We start from the raw sequence: 4,204 nt of genomic DNA on the forward strand, positions 1-4,204 counted from the left end.
GACTTGTGAGAAGAATTAGTCGCTAAACTGCAGGTGGCCAGGGATGGGCTTCCAGCACTGGTCAATGCATAATGCACGTTAGATTTTATGCCCAAACTAAAAAATGGAAAGAAGATATACATTTTCGATGCTGAACTTCTAGAAAAACAAAAATGAGTGACAGACAATCTTTATTCGGTTAATTACCATAAAAGAATACAATTCATTCGAACAGAATAGTATAATTTATAAGGCATGATAACAGGTTAAAAAGAAAACAGCTAAATTGCCAAGTAGGATATTCATCCAATAATCTTAGCGCAAATATGCATAGTGATACGACCAAAGGAGCAATGTGCAACCTCAAAAAAAAGACCATAAAGTGACTTGTGCATAACAATCAGTACAGTCACCCGAGTAACAATCTAAAACGTGTCTATTCAAACATAAAACCATTCCAGTAATTGAGATAAAATACACATAACATTACAGGTAGAGCCAGATATACAGAACCCAGCAATCCGATCCTAAACAGGAACAAGCAGGCACACATATTGATCGCAAAGTGATTTGTGTAAGACATACATTACAATCGTCCTAATAATTCAGACTCTAGTTACTTCTCAGATCATACAAGAAGCCAGTCGGATAGTCTGTTTTGAATGTGCAGTGTTGTGGATGGCGACAATTAAGCACAGCCCATCTCACTCAAAACATGCTCAGACTCCTCCATATTATGGAGTGTCTGTCTGTCTGACAGACAAAAATAGTGGTAGTAGATGGCTCCCATCACAAAGGCTGCAACAAAATGTTTAGCTAAGAAAGAGACAAGAAGCAATGGGCAGTAGTAGCGGAGCTGAGAATAAAACGGACCAGGGCAGATAGGCGATAACCGGACAAAAGATTTGGCGGACTTGGGGTTGACGCCCTTACAAGGCCGCTCGTGAGTGGTCTTACGGATTCAAACTCACATTTTAATTGTATTAAACCCCTCCCGCCTACCCCGACGGCAGCATTAATCTTAATTTGGTTAAATCCCTGATTTCTCTCTGTGCCACCTGCTACTTGTCACGTGGTATGCCTCGGCTTTTTTAAATTTTGTTTGGTTACTTTAGTAAACAAGTACCTGGAAATCGCTTGAGTTCCTGGCAAGCCACCGGCCCGATCTGGCGCGAAATCCGGAAGTCCGGCAGCGTCATGCTTGCTGTGGGGCGGGACTTCCGCCATAAGCTCGTGCACGAAGTGATTCGCCGAGATGGAAGTGGTGACTCGGGGCTCCCATGCCGGAGGGGGCTCCCATGCCGGAGGGGGAGCCCGGCGGTGGCGGCATAAAAGTGGTGAGCCACGTCAATGGAGGCGGAGGAGATGACACCCGGTAAGTGGGACTTGGTGCCTTGGGGGCTCGTGCACAGGCTCGGGCGACTGGTGCGTGTGTGCGCGGCCAGGGCGGCTGGTGCGTGTGTGGGCAGCTGGTGCGTGTGTGCGGGGCTGGGGGCGGCTGGTGCGTGTGTGGGCAGCTGGTGCGTGTGTGCGGGGCTGGGGGCGGCTGGTGCGTGTGTGGGCAGCTGGTGCGTGTGTGCGTGTCTGGGGGTGGCTGGTGCGTGTATGGGCAGCTGGTGTGCGCGCGAATGAGAGGCATGGCTGACTACCAGAGATGTGCACGGCTCGGGAGGCGGGGCATGCGCGTCCACGAGGTGCAATCGGCGCTCGTGCCCCGGTCTGTGGTCCCTTCCGAGCTAGGTGGGCAGCAATAGGTATTTCGCTGACGCGAAACCTAAAAAAGGAGTTTCTGGCCCTCCGGTGTGCCCAAACCTATAGCTGGGGAGTTTATGATGTGAACCTAGTAGGACGATTGTGTGGAAGAAACAAAGTAGTGATGCAAAGCCAGCAGATCAGCAAAGAGATAGTTGAAATATTGACGCACGCAAGGGAGTGATGAACGCTGAAACAGACTGGTTGGGGAATCTCTGAATTGTTAGGGGAATTATCGCATCTACGATGGCCATTTCATCAATATGTTGACATTTGCCTTCATGTCATTTGAGGGGATTCCCCTCAGAATCCAATGGGGTTTATTCGCCATCCTGTTTCGTTTCCCATTGTCCCAGCATGCATTGCAAGCACTGAAAACAACATGGCACCAGGTCTACAGTGATGGAGTGGAACTTTCAGAAAGGATTAGTGCTGGGAGCAGCGGCAGCACTGCACAGCATCTTTTATACGGGGTGCCCATGACACTTTCTGTGGTGCTCGCTGTGCATCCCCTTGAGCCACAGAGGCATGGTGCCCCTCTGGAACACAGTACCTTTAGTATAAACATCTAATGAAAGACTAAACTGCTGGCTAGATCAATACCGCCTAACAACACAGCCAATGACGTTTTGCTCGAACATTTCTTCCATAGACTGGAGAAGAAAAGCAGGTTCGATTGTTGCTAAACATATGCTGGTAAATATCCCTGAACTACTCTTCCATCTATATGGCAAATATTAGCACATATTATTTTCTGTTCTTCCATGAGTTATAGGAATCGTGTACAGCAGTTTGTCTCCTCGGTAGGTGCAAAGTAGAAGAGCTTTGTTTGTACAGCGTTGCCTATAATCTGGTCAAATGGAGGTGTCTCAGCTTCTGAACATGTCTGAGGCTACTCTATGTTGCCCCTGCTCCCACAGGTGCACCTGGAAGAAGAAACTCACGCCTGTGTGCACCTGTGCGCAGCTCATTGCGGTGGGTGTTTTGAGAGTCTCATAGAGAGGCTCGGTTACCGCCTGCTACCGACGTTACAGCGTGACGTCAATGTACCGTGATGTGATTAAACCAATCACTAGTGATGGAGCGAGATTTGGAAATAAATGTATTTCAACTCGCAAAGTTAAACTTCCATAATAATAATATTAACAAAGTGTGCAGTGAATTTTTATTAACCAACCTAGAGTAAATTGCAGAACACTATACGCGGGAAACTAATATGTGTGCTCATATTTGTGCTTTATGTTGCAAATGTATGTGTGTGTAAAATAATAAATTAATTTTGTCTATCGACTTGTCAGAATTAAATGCGGCTGTTTTATAATGGCATGTGCTTATTTCTGTGTGCTCATGTTTTGTTTTTTCTGTCTTAAATGTTGCACAAATTTGTTTGTTGCTTCATTTTGCTTCTGCTAGGTAACATAGATTAATGGGTAATAATTAGTAAAGGTGGGTGGGTAACAGAACAAACTTTATTTCTTCCATTAATCAATGTTTTGTGTTTGTTTATGCATTAGTTTTACGAGTGGGCCTGACAAAATGGATGGCGGTTTTGCAGCTTGTGAAAACTTGACCAGAGTGAAAGTTTCACCCATGCGCAGTCGCGCTGATGAAAGAGTCATCATTCTGCTGAACAAACAACGTTTAAACAATGTCAAGCATGGTCGAGTCGAGATGTGTGCTTGGTGGCCTTGTCAAGGACAGGATGCTGCGGAACCTGCCAAGTTTAGGAAACAAGAGTTCCTCCTCGGGAAATGTAACTTTTTGAGGAAGCAAAGAGGATGGTAAAACTAAGAACAATAAGGGCTGTGATGAGGCCCCGGACTTGGTCAAAGGACAATGACCTAATTGAGAATTTAGTTTCTTGAAAAAACGTCAGATAATGTTATTTTAGCGAGTTAGAAAGGTATAAAAACTGACCCCTTGGGAGGGAGGGCGCGCTTCCTGCTCATCTTCTCCTGAGACCTGTTAGGCGTGACGTGCTGACGGACTTTCTTTGGAGCACGTAAGAATTAATAGGGCTTAATGACTTTTACTTTATGCTTTTAGGTGAAGTGAGTTTTAGACAGTGAAGTTAGGGTTTAGGTGATGAAAAACTGTTTATTCTTCTTTAATCATGCTAATTGAATTTGCTTGAAACAGTTTGCTCTGTTTTGCCAATCCTCAAAATAATGCTGCTATAATAAAAAGAATCTCAAATAATGCACTTACCTTGAATAATGCACTTTCCTTGAATAAATAGTTAATAAATAAGTTTCTGAAAAGACAAGCTGGCCTTGTTATTTCACAGATGTTACCAAGAGCAGATCCATTTCCCTAAGTGGCTTAAATAAATGCAAAGGTTTACAAAATCCATGGTGAATTCATAATACTGCAGATGTATATAAATGTGTGTATATTTTATAAATAGGTTTTATTAATTAGGTCACATGATTCAGTTGCCCAAAAATATGTTTCGTTAGTTTATGGGCCTTGT

The 4,204-nt window shown here is 44.5% G+C and overlaps 1 long non-coding RNA gene across 1 annotated transcript; it reads left to right on the forward strand.

The window, feature by feature from the left end:
• Positions 1–1,218: 1,218 nt before the first annotated feature.
• LOC144827369 (uncharacterized) lies at positions 1,219–3,934 on the forward strand. The gene is made up of 2 exons (XR_013610157.1): positions 1,219–1,354; positions 3,246–3,934. It is a non-coding gene; the product is annotated as an uncharacterized LOC144827369 (long non-coding RNA).
• Positions 3,935–4,204: the final 270 nt, after the last annotated feature.

Source organism: Lissotriton helveticus, chromosome 4_1, assembly GCF_964261635.1.
Source record: "Lissotriton helveticus chromosome 4_1, aLisHel1.1, whole genome shotgun sequence".
Taxonomy (NCBI): domain Eukaryota; kingdom Metazoa; phylum Chordata; class Amphibia; order Caudata; family Salamandridae; genus Lissotriton; species Lissotriton helveticus.